Source organism: Hydra vulgaris, chromosome 02 (genome assembly GCF_038396675.1).
Source record: "Hydra vulgaris chromosome 02, alternate assembly HydraT2T_AEP".
Classification (NCBI taxonomy): Eukaryota; Metazoa; Cnidaria; class Hydrozoa; order Anthoathecata; family Hydridae; genus Hydra; species Hydra vulgaris.
In genome coordinates this window covers 21,269,133-21,286,667 of record NC_088921.1, presented here as the reverse complement: position 1 = coordinate 21,286,667, position 17,535 = coordinate 21,269,133, and the positions used below count along the sequence as shown (strand labels likewise).

General features: G+C 38.1%; 18 non-coding genes and 7 pseudogenes across 18 annotated transcripts; all 25 read left to right on the top strand.

The window, feature by feature from the left end:
* Positions 1 to 78: 78 nt before the first annotated feature.
* Positions 79 to 265, top strand: LOC136077569 (U2 spliceosomal RNA). The gene has a single exon (XR_010637101.1). It is a non-coding gene; the product is annotated as a U2 spliceosomal RNA (small nuclear RNA).
* Positions 266 to 439: 174 nt separating this feature from the next.
* Positions 440 to 631, top strand: LOC136077170 (U2 spliceosomal RNA). Its single transcript, XR_010636890.1, has one exon. It is a non-coding gene; the product is annotated as a U2 spliceosomal RNA (small nuclear RNA).
* A 174-nt stretch (positions 632 to 805) lies between these two features.
* LOC136077436 (U2 spliceosomal RNA) lies at positions 806 to 999 on the top strand. Its single transcript, XR_010637068.1, has one exon. It is a non-coding gene; the product is annotated as a U2 spliceosomal RNA (small nuclear RNA).
* Positions 1,000 to 6,129: 5,130 nt separating this feature from the next.
* Positions 6,130 to 6,302, top strand: LOC136077387 (U2 spliceosomal RNA; annotated as a pseudogene).
* Positions 6,303 to 6,470: 168 nt separating this feature from the next.
* LOC136077493 (U2 spliceosomal RNA) lies at positions 6,471 to 6,630 on the top strand (annotated as a pseudogene).
* A 1,945-nt stretch (positions 6,631 to 8,575) lies between these two features.
* LOC136077321 (U2 spliceosomal RNA) lies at positions 8,576 to 8,769 on the top strand. Its single transcript, XR_010637019.1, has one exon. It is a non-coding gene; the product is annotated as a U2 spliceosomal RNA (small nuclear RNA).
* A 174-nt stretch (positions 8,770 to 8,943) lies between these two features.
* Positions 8,944 to 9,135, top strand: LOC136077222 (U2 spliceosomal RNA). Its single transcript, XR_010636942.1, has one exon. It is a non-coding gene; the product is annotated as a U2 spliceosomal RNA (small nuclear RNA).
* A 174-nt stretch (positions 9,136 to 9,309) lies between these two features.
* Positions 9,310 to 9,501, top strand: LOC136077169 (U2 spliceosomal RNA). The gene has a single exon (XR_010636889.1). It is a non-coding gene; the product is annotated as a U2 spliceosomal RNA (small nuclear RNA).
* A 174-nt stretch (positions 9,502 to 9,675) lies between these two features.
* Positions 9,676 to 9,867, top strand: LOC136077168 (U2 spliceosomal RNA). Its single transcript, XR_010636888.1, has one exon. It is a non-coding gene; the product is annotated as a U2 spliceosomal RNA (small nuclear RNA).
* A 174-nt stretch (positions 9,868 to 10,041) lies between these two features.
* On the top strand, positions 10,042 to 10,233 carry LOC136077167 (U2 spliceosomal RNA). The gene has a single exon (XR_010636887.1). It is a non-coding gene; the product is annotated as a U2 spliceosomal RNA (small nuclear RNA).
* A 174-nt stretch (positions 10,234 to 10,407) lies between these two features.
* LOC136077165 (U2 spliceosomal RNA) lies at positions 10,408 to 10,599 on the top strand. Its single transcript, XR_010636885.1, has one exon. It is a non-coding gene; the product is annotated as a U2 spliceosomal RNA (small nuclear RNA).
* Positions 10,600 to 10,773: 174 nt separating this feature from the next.
* Positions 10,774 to 10,963, top strand: LOC136077261 (U2 spliceosomal RNA). Its single transcript, XR_010636983.1, has one exon. It is a non-coding gene; the product is annotated as a U2 spliceosomal RNA (small nuclear RNA).
* A 162-nt stretch (positions 10,964 to 11,125) lies between these two features.
* On the top strand, positions 11,126 to 11,337 carry LOC136077503 (U2 spliceosomal RNA; annotated as a pseudogene).
* A 1,862-nt stretch (positions 11,338 to 13,199) lies between these two features.
* LOC136077439 (U2 spliceosomal RNA) lies at positions 13,200 to 13,402 on the top strand (annotated as a pseudogene).
* A 174-nt stretch (positions 13,403 to 13,576) lies between these two features.
* LOC136077164 (U2 spliceosomal RNA) lies at positions 13,577 to 13,768 on the top strand. Its single transcript, XR_010636884.1, has one exon. It is a non-coding gene; the product is annotated as a U2 spliceosomal RNA (small nuclear RNA).
* Positions 13,769 to 13,942: 174 nt separating this feature from the next.
* Positions 13,943 to 14,134, top strand: LOC136077163 (U2 spliceosomal RNA). The gene has a single exon (XR_010636883.1). It is a non-coding gene; the product is annotated as a U2 spliceosomal RNA (small nuclear RNA).
* Positions 14,135 to 14,308: 174 nt separating this feature from the next.
* On the top strand, positions 14,309 to 14,500 carry LOC124812933 (U2 spliceosomal RNA; annotated as a pseudogene).
* Positions 14,501 to 14,674: 174 nt separating this feature from the next.
* Positions 14,675 to 14,741, top strand: LOC136077574 (U2 spliceosomal RNA; annotated as a pseudogene).
* A 318-nt stretch (positions 14,742 to 15,059) lies between these two features.
* LOC136077318 (U2 spliceosomal RNA) lies at positions 15,060 to 15,267 on the top strand (annotated as a pseudogene).
* A 173-nt stretch (positions 15,268 to 15,440) lies between these two features.
* On the top strand, positions 15,441 to 15,632 carry LOC124812835 (U2 spliceosomal RNA). The gene has a single exon (XR_010636882.1). It is a non-coding gene; the product is annotated as a U2 spliceosomal RNA (small nuclear RNA).
* Positions 15,633 to 15,806: 174 nt separating this feature from the next.
* LOC124812817 (U2 spliceosomal RNA) lies at positions 15,807 to 15,997 on the top strand. The gene has a single exon (XR_010636960.1). It is a non-coding gene; the product is annotated as a U2 spliceosomal RNA (small nuclear RNA).
* Positions 15,998 to 16,171: 174 nt separating this feature from the next.
* Positions 16,172 to 16,363, top strand: LOC136077162 (U2 spliceosomal RNA). The gene has a single exon (XR_010636881.1). It is a non-coding gene; the product is annotated as a U2 spliceosomal RNA (small nuclear RNA).
* Positions 16,364 to 16,537: 174 nt separating this feature from the next.
* LOC124813070 (U2 spliceosomal RNA) lies at positions 16,538 to 16,729 on the top strand. Its single transcript, XR_010636880.1, has one exon. It is a non-coding gene; the product is annotated as a U2 spliceosomal RNA (small nuclear RNA).
* Positions 16,730 to 16,903: 174 nt separating this feature from the next.
* Positions 16,904 to 17,095, top strand: LOC124812820 (U2 spliceosomal RNA). The gene has a single exon (XR_010636879.1). It is a non-coding gene; the product is annotated as a U2 spliceosomal RNA (small nuclear RNA).
* Positions 17,096 to 17,269: 174 nt separating this feature from the next.
* LOC124812821 (U2 spliceosomal RNA) lies at positions 17,270 to 17,460 on the top strand. The gene has a single exon (XR_010636966.1). It is a non-coding gene; the product is annotated as a U2 spliceosomal RNA (small nuclear RNA).
* The last annotated feature ends 75 nt before the right edge of the window (positions 17,461 to 17,535 follow it).

The following is a 17,535-nucleotide window of genomic DNA, read 5'->3' as shown; positions in this document are numbered from 1 at the left end:
AAATATATAACAATTAAAACAAAAATAAAAAATATAAAATAAATAATCAACCTACTAGGCCCTTGGACTAGTTGGTAGATAAAATAAAAAAAAAAAAAAAAAAAAAAGTATGTGTTGTTATAAGTTTAATATCTCGATTCTTCGGCACAGTCCGGCTCATATATTTATCTGATTTTTGGCATTAGGTCATGGGATCATAGGTTTACCTTGCCCTGACCACGGGTTGCCTCGGCTTTGCACTACTGCTGAGCGCGGCCCAGATTGGAAAAAAGAAAATATCTTCACTTTCGGAGTGTCTAACATCGCTAATGGTCTCAGCTGCTGCTGCTGATGATGCTGCTGATGATGACGACGACGAAAATGATTAGACGTTCTAATTCAAACCACAAGTACATTGTTGAAGACGGCGTCAGTCCGACTATGTCTGCAGTGTTCAGTTATCGCTTCTCGGCCTAATGGCTAAGATCAAGTGTAGTATCTGTTCTTATCAGTTTAATATCTGGTACGCCGGCACAGTCCGGCTCATATATTAATCTGATTTTTGGCATTAGGTCATGGGATCATAGGTTTACCTTGCCCTGACCACGGGTTGCCTCGGCTTTGCACTACTGCTGAGCGCGGCCCAGATTGGAAAAAAGAAAATATCTTCACTTTCAGAGTGTCTAACATCGCTAATGGTCTCAGCTGCTGCTGCTGATGATGCTGCTGATGATGACGACGACGAAAATGATTAGACGTTCTAATTCAAACCACAAGTACATTGTTGAAGACGGCGTCAGTCCGACTATGTCTGCAGTGTTCAGTTATCGCTTCTCGGCCTAATGGCTAAGATCAAGTGTAGTATCTGTTCTTATCCTTTAGCCTGAGACAGCTGATTTTATATAAAAGGTCTACTGGCCTTATAGTACAGTTTTAGTATAGTTTTTTATAAAATAAAGTGTTTTAATATATTTACCTTGCCCCTAACACGGGTTGCTTTAACGTTTCAAGGTCTACTGGCCTTTATTGTTAAATCAAAGGTCTTTTTGACCAAATATTTATAACTATGGATGAACAAGCACAAGATTTTGCTGAATTCGACATAGCTAATACATTGCAAGATGTCCGTCTAGATAGATGTGATAATGAACAACCATCTGTCAAGCATCTTTCTTATGCGCAAATTGCCAAAAAATCCTACGATACCCCTAAACCAAAACTAAGACAACTAAATAACACTCTGCTATGTAACCTTGCTACAAAAACCACCTTAAATGATGTCTTAATTGCTTTAGAGAACGACAATCTAGACGAAGGGATTGCAGGGGCTCAGATAATTAAGGGAAATGCAATCCTGGAGTTAACTTTTAAATCTAACGTAACAAAAAACAAAATCATAGAAAAAGGTCTCACTATAAATAATGTACACCACTTATTCTACAAATCATCTCCTACAAGAGAAATTAGCAAGAGTATAACAGTGTCGATTTTAGGTCTTCCGCTTGAATTCGAAAACATTCAGGTTGGGAGAGACCTAGAGAGCATGGGGTTTGGGACACATGTATATACCCGACCCTTAATCAAAAGAACACCAACTAAAGGAACAAAATATTTTACGGGTACTCTCGTAGTTGTTCTAGATTACCTAAAAAAACCTATACCAAAATATATATATATCCAAGGGCACAAAGTAAGAACTATATACACTGGTCAAGAAAACAACACAACAACACCAAAAATAAGCACTACGGCTGCAGAAAAAGAAACCGTTATTAAAACACCAAATCTAATTGATATAGAAAAAAATGCTCCCTTATCTCCTACTGTCATACCGGTAGAAAACAACGCTAATTATATATTAGCAGAAACTTCCTGCTTAAGCAAAAACGAAGAAAGTCAATTTCAAATCCAAAATGATTCTGTTAGTATAACAAAAAGCAATGAAAATATAGTAATCAATATACCTGACCAAATAAAAACCACACTCGAAATCAACGGGCAGCAGAAAAATGAAGCAATGGAAGAAGGAGATTCTATAACTGTAAAGACACACAAAAGGAAAACATATGAAGAAACAACAAAAACAAAAGACTCAAAAAAACCACATAACGACACGGCACGCCTTATTTCTGATAAGCATCGCCCTAATACGGCCCCAGAGGTCGATAAAACTTAATAAATAATAATATTAAATAAAAATATAAAAACAAAACCAAATAAAAATAAAAAATTGAAAACTAAAATAAAAATAAAAAACCAAAAACCAAATAAAAATACCCTTTTAAAAAAAAAAATATAATAATAAAAAATGGCTATAAAAATACTAACTCTTAATGTAAATGGTATAAATACCAACCATAAAAGAAGTAACATAATGAACTACCTAAAAGATTCAGAGTGTGATATTATGTGCGTACAAGAGACACACTGTACTAATGGAAAAGAAGATATATGGAAGGAAGAATGGGAAAAGTTAACCGGTGGCTCGTCCATATGGAATAACAATAATAACAAAAAATGCGGTGTGGCAATACTTACCAAACAGAAAACCATTTTCGAAGATGTAACCCAGGATGAAAATGGCAGAATCCTTGCTGTCACAATTAAACTAGAAAACACAACCAATAGAGTTATAAATATATATGCTCCCAATACTCCCCAGAAAAGAGAAAATTTTTATAAAATAATTAACAAACACACAAAAGTGTGTGAACATAGTTACCTGGTAGGTGATTTTAACATGGTAATTGATCCTTATCTTGATAGGGAGGGAGGTGATCGTTTCAATCCTAATAACACGCTCGGTAAACTTTCTCTGGAAATATTTTGCGAGAAATATAATATCGTAGACACGTATCGAAAACTGCACCAACAGAAAAGGGAATTCACTTATGAAAACCCGGATAAATCGTTTAAAAGTAGAATAGACCGGATCTATGCCCCTCTAGAAATAATAACCAATTGTAAAACATCAATAATCGACGCCAAACTGAGCGACCACAAAGCCTTTAAACTAATCGTCCATCTCAAAAACAAAGATAAAAGAGGGCCAGGTTACTGGCACCTCAACACATCCCTTCTCGCCGATGCTCGACTTAAGGAAGCATTACGAAATTCTTTCGAAAAACAAAAGTTAAAAAAATATCTCTTTGAAAATGATAATCAATGGTGGGAAAAGGTAAAACATAAAATTAAATCAACAGCAATTAGCTTTTCTACTAAAATTCAAAAAGAAAATACTAAAAAAAAAATACTTATCCAGTATCAAATTAATACAGAGAAACAAAATAAAAATCCAAACCATAAAAAAATTAAAAATCTTGAAATAAAACTTAAAGAACTCTCTACCAACAATGGCGTTTTTATAAGAACGAAACAAAAAATTGTCGAAGAAGATGAGTCCCCTTCTAAAACACTATTCTTTATCGAAAAAAATAATCAAAAGAAAAAAACAATAACCGAACTCATGGTTGATGATGAATTACAAATCGAAACCCTTAAAATCCTTTCTGAAATTAGAAACTACTATAAAAAACTCTATAAAAATAATAATATCTGCAGGGAAAAACAAAAAACATACCTTGATTGCATAAGTTACGCCCTAACCGACCATCAAAACGCCTTTCTAAACATCAGCTTCAGCCCCGAAGAGCTCTATAAAGCAGCAATTACTCTAAAAAAGGGGAAAACCCCCGGTATTGATGGTATATCTGTAGAACTGTATCAGGAGTATTGGGATATATACGGTGAAGAGTTTACGAACCTAGCAAATAAAAACATCTTTGAACCCCAGGGCGAACTCTCATGGTCACAAAGAACTGCGTTGATAAGTCTCCTCCCTAAAGGGGGAGACCTAACGGATCTCAAAAACTGGCGACCTATATCACTACTTTGTAGTGACTACAAGATTATAACTAAAGCACTAGCTCTGAGACTCTCAAAGGTTTTAAATACTATTATCGGTCCCTCACAAACATGTTCGATCCCCGGAAGAAACATCTTTTCAAATATTTTTCTGGTCAGGGACCTAATAAACTATACCAACGAAAAGAATATCGAAGGCCTTATTCTGACCATAGATCAGGAAAAGGCTTTCGATAAGATAGATCGTTCTTTTCTACTTGAAGTTTTAAAAAAATATAATCTTGGTGAAAATTTTACAAATGCTATAATGCAAACACTCAAAAACAACCAATCCCTAATTCTAAACAATGGTCTTCTAAGTAAACCTTTCCGAATAAACAGAGGAGTCAGACAAGGCGACCCCATATCGTTAATGTTGTACTGCCTAGCAGTGGAACCTCTGGCAATTCAATTAAGAAATAATAAAAACATTGATGGATTCCCACTACCAGGAACTAAACAAATGCTAAAGGTCATGCAATACGCAGACGACACAACATTGTTTATGAGGGATTCGAGTTCCGTAATCGAAGCATTTAAAACATTAGACACTTTCGAGACGGTCTCCGGATCAAATATAAATAAAACTAAAACCAAGGCGTTAGCATTAGGTGGTTTAAACCACCTGCAACTTGAAAAAAATATAAGATCATCGAATCAAAAAAATAAACTTAACATCCAGTGGACAAACACATCTGGTCTTAAAATTTTAGGTGTACAGTTCCATATCGATCTCGCATACACAGCATGCATTAACTGGAATAGAGCTCTTGAAAACTTTCAAAACAAAATACAACGTTTTAAGTTTAGAAACGTATCACTTAAATGCAAATCGATGTTTATCAATACCTTAGCGCTTTCTAAAATATGGTTCGTTGCAAATATCTTCCCACTGAACCCACTGATAAGCAAACAAATTAAAAAACAAATATCAAAATATCTTTGGAAAAGCGAATATGCAGAGCCAGTTAAAAGAGAAATCACAAACTTACCTATAGACAAAGGAGGTCTTGGAATCATAGATCCTGAAAAACAATGCGTAGCTTTAAGGATGAAACACACCTTTAACATGAAAGAATACCCACCGGCCCAAAAACCACACGAGTTATACTACTTACAAAACTACTTTTTAGCATACCCCCTAAACAAATTTGCAAAACAAAATTATCCACAATGGTTATACTTAACAGAGAATAAATTTCCTAAATCTTTAAATTTACCACCTTTCTACTACAATGATATAATAAAAATTTTTAACTCATCAGGTCAAATCTTTAATATAAAAAATAAAACCGCAAAAAGTTTATACACACATTTGATCAAAGCATCAGACAATGCTAGTATAATAGCAATTCAAAGAAGATGGGAAATAAAATTACAAAGAAATTTACCTTGGCATACAATATGGCAAAGAAATTTTAACTCCTATGCTCAAGGTCCATGTAAAAATACATTATGGAGAATACTAACTGATTCTCTGCCATCACTTGAAAAAATTCGAGCATGGAAAAAAAATCGAGGTAAAGGCAATACACTATGTTTATCGTGCGGAAAATCTGAAAACGGCCTACACCCATTCCTTTTCTGCAAAAAAGCAAGAGGCGTGTGGAAACGAATGCAAGCAATATACCAAACACTCCTACCAAATAAAAACTTTAACGTAGTTCATACTATATTCCAACTCAACATTGAGGATTTAGAAAAAAAAAACTATCTAGCCAAGCTTATAACTACTATAACCCATATAACAATCACCGAGTTATGGAGAGCAAGAAACAAAATCCTGAAAGAAAATGAAAACACCACAATAAATACAATAATTGAAAATATAAAATGTGAAATCAGATATATATGGTTAATAAAATACAATAAAGCATCAAGACAAAACAATATCCCAAAATTTCACAAAATGTTTTCCATAAACAATGCAATAAGTAGAAGTTCGTCAAACAATCTTGTATTTACAATTTGAGACCAACCTCAAAACAAAATTTTAACCATCATTTATAATGCAACCAAATAAACTACCATTAAACAAAATATTGCAAGTGTTAAAAAATATATATATAAAACAAAACAAAATAAAATTATATAAAAAGTATCTTTTCTTATCTTACCTAATATGGCTTATGATCTCGACACTTTTCGATATTTCGCTTTTTCGTTTTTTTTCGTTCTAGGTCATAGCAAAACCATAACAATAACAAATAAACAAAAATAATAATAAATTAAAAAAAAAAAAAAAAAAAAAAAAAAAAAAAAAGTATCTGTTCTTATCAGTTTAATATCTGGTACGCCGGCACAGTCCGGCTCATATATTAATCTGATTTTTGGCATTAGGTCATGGGATCATAGGTTTACCTTGCCCTGACCACGGGTTGCCTCGGCTTTGCACTACTGCTGAGCGCGGCCCAGATTGGAAAAAAGAAAATATCTACAGAGTGTCTAACATCGCTAATGGTCTCAGCTGCTGCTGCTGATGATGCTGCTGATGATGACGACGACGAAAATGATTAGACGTTCTAATTCAAACCACAAGTACATTGTTGAAGACGGCGTCAGTCCGACTATGTCTGCAGTGTTCAGTTATCGCTTCTCGGCCTAATGGCTAAGATCAAGTGTAGTATCTGTTCTTGATTCTTAGTTTATTTAGGCGAGCTTGTGATCCTAACTAGTATAAAGAAGGTCTACTGGCCTTCTTAGTGTTTAGTGAGTATTACCTTGCCCCTTCCACGGGTTGCAAGGAAAAGTGATTTAAGAGTGTAATTTGTTTTTTTAGAGTATTGAGTGACTGAGAGGCTATAAGGATCGTAGATCCCAGTGTGTTTAAAAGAGTGTGTGTTAGTATAAAGAGGTTAGTTAGACCTCCCTAGAGGTCTACTGGCCTCAGAGCGTCCGAGTGGCTAAGAGTGTATTATTTATAGTTAGTACTATTTACCATGTTACAAATCGACCCAAAAACGTCCATGGAAGTAGTTACTGATAATGGTGCTGCTACAGCCCATACTAATGCTTATGCACAGGCTCATCACAGAACCTATGCACAAGTTACAACAAACAGCAACTCTATAAACGAGTATAATTCCCTTAAAAATACCATTCTGTGTAAAGTCAATACTAAAATCAGTGACAACGAGTTTTTATTAGCTATTGAAGAGGCCGGATACGATAAACACCTATTTGGGTACCAACAATTTCGTAATGGCTCGTTTATTGAGATCGTAATGAAAAATGATTTAGCCAAACATAAAATTCTTGAAAAAGGTCTGAAAATAAACGGCATACACCATCAATTCTACACTTCCACTCCAAGTAGAAATATAAGTAAAAGAGTGACGATTTCAATACTCGGTCTACCAATTGAAAAAAGCAGTTTCCCAGCTGGAAAGTATCTTGAAGAGCTGGGATATGGAAAGCACCTACGTACTAAACCTTTATTTAGACGTACACCTAAAAACAAAACCCCATATTACTCCGGTATTATAGTTGTGATTATGGACAACCTTCAAAAGCCAATCCCTAGATTCATTAATTTAAATGGATATGAAGTTAGGGCAATTTATAACGGACAAGAAGATGTTGGAAGACCACATAAAAATTATACGACAAATCAGCAAAATGAACAGAACGAATGTAACAAACCAACTAGTAATAGTCCCTTAGACACAGCTTTGATGCAAATACAAAATGAAAATCATGTTAATATAACCGAAAGCATAGATAAAATAAACGAAGTAAAGGAATATAAAGAGAAAGAACAAGCACAACCATTAGAAACAGCCATAGAATCCCAACTGAAAACAACCCCCGAAAGTATAATAATGAACGAAAATGATAGCATTAAAACCAATGAAAACAAAAAGGTAGCAAATGGAGATAACAGCCAGGATAGTAAAAAAGAGGATAGTGTTAAGAATGATAAAGGAGATGACGATAATAGTAATGATAAATATGATAGTAGTGATGACGGTGACAGTAGAGATGACAATGTTAGTAGTGGTGACGATGGTAGTTATGATGACGACAGTGATGATGATAGTAGTGAAGAAGAGTGTGAAGTTCCCGTAGAATTTCTTAAAATGCACCATATCGAAAGAGTAGATTTTAACTGGAGACGATTCAAGAACTTTGATCGTCTAAATTGCAGTAATGAAGACCTAATAGAATTTAAAACATATAAAAAACTTGAATGGCTACAGTTCGAAAGAGCTAACACGAAGTATAAAGCAATAGACGAAAAAGTAAATCTTAATAAAATTGTTATACCATCTGCATTTCAACAAATGGATTCCGGAGAAATGTATGCTTACAACATAAAAGAATTCCAGAACTTTGATAAAATGACTGCTGAAAGAAGTGAAAGGTATAGATATACAGCTTGTAGAAAAGCAGAGTGGGAACAGCGAAAAAAAGAGCATTCGCAGTTTCACCCTTACCACGAAAAGAAACAAAAAGAGCGTGATCTGAAAAAAGAAGCCTATCACTCAAAAAAGCTCAAATTAACGCCAGTAACAGAAGATCAAAAACTCACTTAAAATCAAAATAAAAATAAAAATTATATAAATCCTAAAAAAAGTATAAACAACAATATAAACAGACTTAAACCTAATCAGAATAATAAAAAAAACAAAATAAAATAAAAATATAAAACTTCATATAAACAAATAAAAAATATAAAAACTGTAACCCGTTAAACGGTTTAGAAAAAACAAAAAAAAAAAAAAAAAAAAGTATCTGTTCTTATCAGTTTAATATCTGGTACGCCGGCACAGTCCGGCTCATATATTAATCTGATTTTTGGCATTAGGTCATGGGATCATAGGTTTACCTTGCCCTGACCACGGGTTGCCTCGGCTTTGCACTACTGCTGAGCGCGGCCCAGATTGGAAAAAAGAAAATATCTTCACTTTCAGAGTGTCTAACATCGCTAATGGTCTCAGCTGCTGCTGCTGATGATGCTGCTGATGATGACGACGACGAAAATGATTAGACGTTCTAATTCAAACCACAAGTACATTGTTGAAGACGGCGTCAGTCCGACTATGTCTGCAGTGTTCAGTTATCGCTTCTCGGCCTAATGGCTAAGATCAAGTGTAGTATCTGTTCTTATCAGTTTAATATCTGGTACGCCGGCACAGACAGGCTAATATATTAATCTGATTTTTGGCATTAGGTCATGGGATCATAGGTTTACCTTGCCCTGACCACGGGTTGCCTCGGCTTTGCACTACTGCTGAGCGCGGCCCAGATTGGAAAAAAGAAAATATCTTCACTTTCAGAGTGTCTAACATCGCTAATGGTCTCAGCTGCTGCTGCTGATGATGCTGCTGATGATGACGACGACGAAAATGATTAGACGTTCTAATTCAAACCACAAGTACATTGTTGAAGACGGCGTCAGTCCGACTATGTCTGCAGTGTTCAGTTATCGCTTCTCGGCCTAATGGCTAAGATCAAGTGTAGTATCTGTTCTTATCAGTTTAATATCTGGTACGCCGGCACAGTCCGGCTCATATATTAATCTGATTTTTGGCATTAGGTCATGGGATCATAGGTTTACCTTGCCCTGACCACGGGTTGCCTCGGCTTTGCACTACTGCTGAGCGCGGCCCAGATTGGAAAAAAGAAAATATCTTCACTTTCAGAGTGTCTAACATCGCTAATGGTCTCAGCTGCTGCTGCTGATGATGCTGCTGATGATGACGACGACGAAAATGATTAGACGTTCTAATTCAAACCACAAGTACATTGTTGAAGACGGCGTCAGTCCGACTATGTCTGCAGTGTTCAGTTATCGCTTCTCGGCCTAATGGCTAAGATCAAGTGTAGTATCTGTTCTTATCAGTTTAATATCTGGTACGCCGGCACAGTCCGGCTCATATATTAATCTGATTTTTGGCATTAGGTCATGGGATCATAGGTTTACCTTGCCCTGACCACGGGTTGCCTCGGCTTTGCACTACTGCTGAGCGCGGCCCAGATTGGAAAAAAGAAAATATCTTCACTTTCAGAGTGTCTAACATCGCTAATGGTCTCAGCTGCTGCTGCTGATGATGCTGCTGATGATGACGACGACGAAAATGATTAGACGTTCTAATTCAAACCACAAGTACATTGTTGAAGACGGCGTCAGTCCGACTATGTCTGCAGTGTTCAGTTATCGCTTCTCGGCCTAATGGCTAAGATCAAGTGTAGTATCTGTTCTTATCAGTTTAATATCTGGTACGCCGGCACAGTCCGGCTCATATATTAATCTGATTTTTGGCATTAGGTCATGGGATCATAGGTTTACCTTGCCCTGACCACGGGTTGCCTCGGCTTTGCACTACTGCTGAGCGCGGCCCAGATTGGAAAAAAGAAAATATCTTCACTTTCAGAGTGTCTAACATCGCTAATGGTCTCAGCTGCTGCTGCTGATGATGCTGCTGATGATGACGACGACGAAAATGATTAGACGTTCTAATTCAAACCACAAGTACATTGTTGAAGACGGCGTCAGTCCGACTATGTCTGCAGTGTTCAGTTATCGCTTCTCGGCCTAATGGCTAAGATCAAGTGTAGTATCTGTTCTTATCAGTTTAATATCTGGTACGCCGGCACAGTCCGGCTCATATATTAATCTGATTTTTGGCATTAGGTCATGGGATCATAGGTTTACCTTGCCCTGACCACGGGTTGCCTCGGCTTTGCACTACTGCTGAGCGCGGCCCAGATTGGAAAAAAGAAAATATCTTCACTTTCAGAGTGTCTAACATCGCTAATGGTCTCAGCTGCTGCTGCTGATGATGCTGCTGATGATGACGACGACGAAAATGATTAGACGTTCTAATTCAAACCACAAGTACATTGTTGAAGACGGCGTCAGTCCGACTATGTCTGCAGTGTTCAGTTATGGCTACGGCCTAATGGCTAAGATCAAGTGTAGTATCTGTTCTTATCAGTTTAATATCTGGTACGCCGGCACAGTCCGGCTCATATATTAATCTGATTTTTGGCATTAGGTCATGGGATCATAGGTTTACCTTGCCCTGACCACGGGTTGCCTCGGCTTTGCACTACTGCTGAGCGCGGCCCAGATTGGAAAAAAGAAAATATCTTCACTTTCAGAGTGTCTAACATCGCTAATGGTCTCAGCTGCTGCTGCTGATGATGACGACGACGAAAATGATTAGACGTTCTAATTCAAACCACAAGTACATTGTTGAAGACGGCGTCAGTCCGACTATGTCTGCAGTGTTCAGTTATCGCTTCTCGGCCTAATGGCTAAGATCAAGTGTAGTATCTGTTCTTATCTTAGTTTAATTAGGCGAGCTAGTGATCCATACTGTATAAAGAAGGTCTACTGGCCTTCTGAGTGTATTGAGTGTTACCTTGCTCCCTCCACGGGTTGCAAGGTTAAGTTTTTCTGAAAAAGTTTTCGGACTTTTAGTTTATTTTTTGAGTGGTTGAGAGTTTAATAGAGATCGTAGATCTCAGTGAGTTTGTTGAGTGTGAGTGAGTGTTAGTAAGAGGTTGGTTAGACCTCTTTTGAGGTCGACTAGTGAGTGGCTGAGAATATAATATATACAGGTAGAACTATTTTGCCATGCTACTATTAGATCCAAGAAATACCATGGAAATAGATACAGAAATAGCGGCTGCTACAGCCCAGAACAAATGCTATATGCAAGTTAAACCTATGCACAAGCAGCAACCAATAACGATAACGCATACGACTATAGCGCCCTAAATAATACTCTCTTATGTAAGGTTAACGCTAAAATTAGCGACAACGATTTCTTAGTTGCTATTGAAGAGGCCGGATATGATAAATACCTATTCGGATACCAACAAATCCGTAACGGCTCAATAATTGAGATCGTTATGAAAAACGACAAAATTAAAAAAACGATTCTTGAAAAAGGATTAAATATTAATGGTGTAAACCACCGATTCTACCAATCTACTCCATCGAGAAACATTAGTAAAAAGGTAACTGTTTCCATCCTCGGGTTACCAATTGAAAAAAGTAATTATCCTGCTGGTAAATTTCTAGAACAGCTCGGATACGGAAAACATATTAAAACTAAACCCATATTTAAAAAAACACCAAACAACAAAACGCTCTATTACTCCGGCATCATAGTTGCGATTATGGACAAATTAGAAAAACCAATTCCAAGGTTTATAAAACTGAATGGGTATGAGGTTAGAGCAATCTACAACGGCCAGGAAGATGTGGGAAAGCCACAAAACAAAGTAAACCCGAATCAGAAAAACGAAGACAAAGTTGTTTGCGAATCAACTAGTAGCATTCACCAAGTTATACCACCTGTAGAAACACAAAATCGGAATATTATTAAAACGACCGAGGATATGGGAATAGAAAAGGAAACGAATGAACATGAGAAGAATTTAGAAATACAAATAACAGTAGAAAATATAGAACTTCAGGCAGCAAACGAAAACAGAATTAGTAAAAACGATAAAGATAATAGCGAAGTCGATGAAAGAAATGAAAATGATAATGAACAGGATAGTAGTAAAGTAAGTGATATAGCTAAGAGTAAAAATGCTGATGGCCAAAGTGAAAAAGATGTCTTCAGCAAAGAAGATGACAATCTGGACAACGTGGAAATACCTACAGAATATAGACACATGTCACATATAGACAAGGTCAATTATAACTGGAAGACCTTTAAAAATTTTGACCGACTAAACTGTAGCAAGGAAGAATTACTAAAATTTAAAGCCTTTAAGAAACTCGAATGGCAACAATATAACACTGCAAAAATGAATTACTATAAATCACTCAAAGATCTGGAAAAAAAAATAGGAAAAATTACACCACTTATTTTCGAAAAAATGGACTCCAGTGAAATATATTCATTTAATATGAAAGAATTTAAAAATTTTAACATCAAAACCGCAGATAACACCGAAAAGACAAAATATACTGCTTGTAAAAGGGCAGAATGGAAACAACGAAAGAAGGAATTTTTCCAATATATTAAAGATCATGAAAGAAAACAAGAAGAACGTAATTTAAAAAAGCAAACGTATCTAGCCAAGAGAGCAAAAATAACACCTTAAAAATAAAATTAAAAAGCAGCATTAAATAAAAAAATTTTAAACAAAACAATTAAAAAAGTATTAAACAAAAAATTATGATGTTATAATGTCGCATCCAAGAGCTACCTTATCAACATTATTTAACTTGAAAAAATATATCAACAAAAATAAAAATATAAAATTAACAAAACATAATAAAAATATAAAACAATTAAAACAAAAACAAAAAAATATAAAATAAATAATCAACCTACTAGGGCCTTGGACTAGTTGGTGGATAAAAGAAAAAAAAAAAAAAAAAAAAAAAAAAAAGTAACTGTTCTTAAAAGTTTAATATATGGTACGCCGGCACAGTCCGGCTCATATATTAATCTGATTTTTGGCATTAGGTCATGGGATCATAGGTTTACCTTGCCCTGACCACGGGTTGCCTCGGCTTTGCACTACTGCTGAGCGCGGCCCAGATTGGAAAAAAGAAAATATCTTCACTTTCAGAGTGTCTAACATCGCTAATGGTCTCAGCTGCTGCTGCTGATGATGCTGCTGATGATGACGACGACGAAAATGATTAGACGTTCTAATTCAAACCACAAGTACATTGTTGAAGACGGCGTCAGTCCGACTATGTCTGCAGTGTTCAGTTATCGCTTCTCGGCCTAATGGCTAAGATCAAGTGTAGTATCTGTTCTTATCAGTTTAATATCTGGTACGCCGGCACAGTCCGGCTCATATATTAATCTGATTTTTGGCATTAGGTCATGGGATCATAGGTTTACCTTGCCCTGACCACGGGTTGCCTCGGCTTTGCACTACTGCTGAGCGCGGCCCAGATTGGAAAAAAGAAAATATCTTCACTTTCAGAGTGTCTAACATCGCTAATGGTCTCAGCTGCTGCTGCTGATGATGCTGCTGATGATGACGACGACGAAAATGATTAGACGTTCTAATTCAAACCACAAGTACATTGTTGAAGACGGCGTCAGTCCGACTATGTCTGCAGTGTTCAGTTATCGCTTCTCGGCCTAATGGCTAAGATCAAGTGTAGTATCTGTTCTTATCAGTTTAATATCTGGTACGCCGGCACAGTCCGGCTCATATATTAATCTGATTTTTGGCATTAGGTCATGGGATCATAGGTTTACCTTGCCCTGACCACGGGTTGCCTCGGCTTTGCACTACTGCTGAGCGCGGCCCAGATTGGAAAAAAGAAAATATCTTCACTTTCAGAGTGTCTAACATCGCTAATGGTCTCAGCTGCTGCTGCTGATGATGCTGCTGATGATGACGACGACGAAAATGATTAGACGTTCTAATTCAAACCACAAGTACATTGTTGAAGACGGCGTCAGTCCGACTATGTCTGCAGTGTTCAGTTATCGCTTCTCGGCCTAATGGCTAAGATCAAGTGTAGTATCTGTTCTTATCAGTTTAATATCTGGTACGCCGGCACAGTCCGGCTCATATATTAATCTGATTTTTGGCATTAGGTCATGGGATCATAGGTTTACCTTGCCCTGACCACGGGTTGCCTCGGCTTTGCACTACTGCTGAGCGCGGCCCAGATTGTATTTAAGAAAATATCTTCACTTTCAGAGTGTCTAACATCGCTAATGGTCTCAGCTGCTGCTGCTGATGATGCTGCTGATGATGACGACGACGAAAATGATTAGACGTTCTAATTCAAACCACAAGTACATTGTTGAAGACGGCGTCAGTCCGACTATGTCTGCAGTGTTCAGTTATCGCTTCTCGGCCTAATGGCTAAGATCAAGTGTAGTATCTGTTCTTATTTCGGCTCCGGACCATCTCTCAATTGGTTTCGGTGTTGTTAGAAAGCAGAAACAGCACAAGATCGAAACCGTGACAGTCGATAGAGGATCTTGGCGTAGTCGCTTTTTCAGTGTCTCCTTCTACGTCCGGAAATCTCAAAGCGTTCCGTCCACTCCGGACGTTAAATGGAGATAAACCATTAAGTTGGCGCTGCTTAGTTTCGGCTGAGTGGCAACTAAACCCTTAAATGGGCCAAAAAAACCCTTAAATGGGCTAAAAAACCCTTAAATGGGACAAAATACGGAGTCTCGGCTCCCAAATAACACCGCCTTCTAGGGCCCTGTGTAAGTCTGGTTTCAGCTTCAGGTCACTCTAGTTGGTTGGTAAAAAAAAAAAAAAAAAAAAAAGTATCTGTTCTTATCAGTTTAATATCTGGTACGCCGGCACAGTCCGGCTCATATATTAATCTGATTTTTGGCATTAGGTCATGGGATCATAGGTTTACCTTGCCCTGACCACGGGTTGCCTCGGCTTTGCACTACTGCTGAGCGCGGCCCAGATTGGAAAAAAGAAAATATCTTCACTTCAGAGTGTCTAACATCGCTAATGGTCTCAGCTGCTGCTGCTGATGATGCTGCTGATGATGACGACGACGAAAATGATTAGACGTTCTAATTCAAACCACAAGTACATTGTTGAAGACGGCGTCAGTCCGACTATGTCTGCAGTGTTCAGTTATCGCTTCTCGGCCTAATGGCTAAGATCAAGTGTAGTATCTGTTCTTATCAGTTTAATATCTGGTACGCCGGCACAGTCCGGCTCATATATTAATCTGATTTTTGGCATTAGGTCATGGGATCATAGGTTTACCTTGCCCTGACCACGGGTTGCCTCGGCTTTGCACTACTGCTGAGCGCGGCCCAGATTGGAAAAAAGAAAATATCTTCACTTTCAGAGTGTCTAACATCGCTAATGGTCTCAGCTGCTGCTGCTGATGATGCTGCTGATGATGACGACGACGAAAATGATTAGACGTTCTAATTCAAACCACAAGTACATTGTTGAAGACGGCGTCAGTCCGACTATGTCTGCAGTGTTCAGTTATCGCTTCTCGGCCTAATGGCTAAGATCAAGTGTAGTATCTGTTCTTATCAGTTTAATATCTGGTACGCCGGCACAGTCCGGCTCATATATTAATCTGATTTTGGCATTAGGTCATGGGATCATAGGTTTACCTTGCCCTGACCACGGGTTGCCTCGGCTTTGCACTACTGCTGAGCGCGGCCCAGATTGGAAAAAAGAAAATATCTTCACTTTCAGAGTGTCTAACATCGCTAATGGTCTCAGCTGCTGCTGCTGATGATGCTGCTGATGATGACGACGACGAAAATGATTAGACGTTCTAATTCAAACCACAAGTACATTGTTGAAGACGGCGTCAGTCCGACTATGTCTGCAGTGTTCAGTTATCGCTTCTCGGCCTAATGGCTAAGATCAAGTGTAGTATCTGTTCTTATCAGTTTAATATCTGGTACGCCGGCACAGTCCGGCTCATATATTAATCTGATTTTTGGCATTAGGTCATGGGATCATAGGTTTACCTTGCCCTGACCACGGGTTGCCTCGGCTTTGCACTACTGCTGAGCGCGGCCCAGATTGGAAAAAAGAAAATATCTTCACTTTCAGAGTGTCTAACATCGCTAATGGTCTCAGCTGCTGCTGCTGATGATGCTGCTGATGATGACGACGACGAAAATGATTAGACGTTCTAATTCAAACCACAAGTACATTGTTGAAGACGGCGTCAGTCCGACTATGTCTGCAGTGTTCAGTTATCGCTTCTCGGCCTAATGGCTAAGATCAAGTGTAGTATCTGTTCTTATCAGTTTAATATCTGGTACGCCGGCACAGTCCGGCTCATATATTAATCTGATTTTTGGCATTAGGTCATGGGATCATAGGTTTACCTTGCCCTGACCACGGGTTGCCTCGGCTTTGCACTACTGCTGAGCGCGGCCCAGATTGGAAAAAAGAAAATATCTTCACTTTCAGAGTGTCTAACATCGCTAATGGTCTCAGCTGCTGCTGCTGATGATGCTGCTGATGATGACGACGACGAAAATGATTAGACGTTCTAATTCAAACCACAAGTACATTGTTGAAGACGGCGTCAGTCCGACTATTTGTGCCGTGTTCAGTTATCGCTTCTCGGCCTAATGGCTAAGATCAAGTGTAGTATCTGTTCTTATCAGTTTAATATCTGGTACGCCGGCACAGTCCGGCTCATATATTAATCTGATTTTTGGCATTAGGTCATGGGATCATAGGTTTACCTTGCCCTGACCACGGGTTGCCTCGGCTTTGCACTACTGCTGAGCGCGGCCCAGATTGGAAAAAAGAAAATATCTTCACTTTCAGAGTGTCTAACATCGCTAATGGTCTCAGCTGCTGCTGCTGATGATGCTGCTGATGATGACGACGACGAAAATGATTAGACGTTCTAATTCAAACCACAAGTACATTGTTGAAGACGGCGTCAGTCCGACTATGTCTGCAGTGTTCAGTTATCGCTTCTCGGCCTAATGGCTAAGATCAAGTGAGTATCTGTTCTTATCAGTTTAATATCTGGTACGCCGGCACAGTCCGGCTCATATATTAATCTGATTTTTGGCATTAGGTCATGGGATCATAGGTTTACCTTGCCCTGACCACGGGTTGCCTCGGCTTTGCACTACTGCTGAGCGCGGCCCAGATTGGAAAAAAGAAAATATCTTCACTTTCAGAGTGTCTAACATCGCTAATGGTCTCAGCTGCTGCTGCTGATGATGCTGC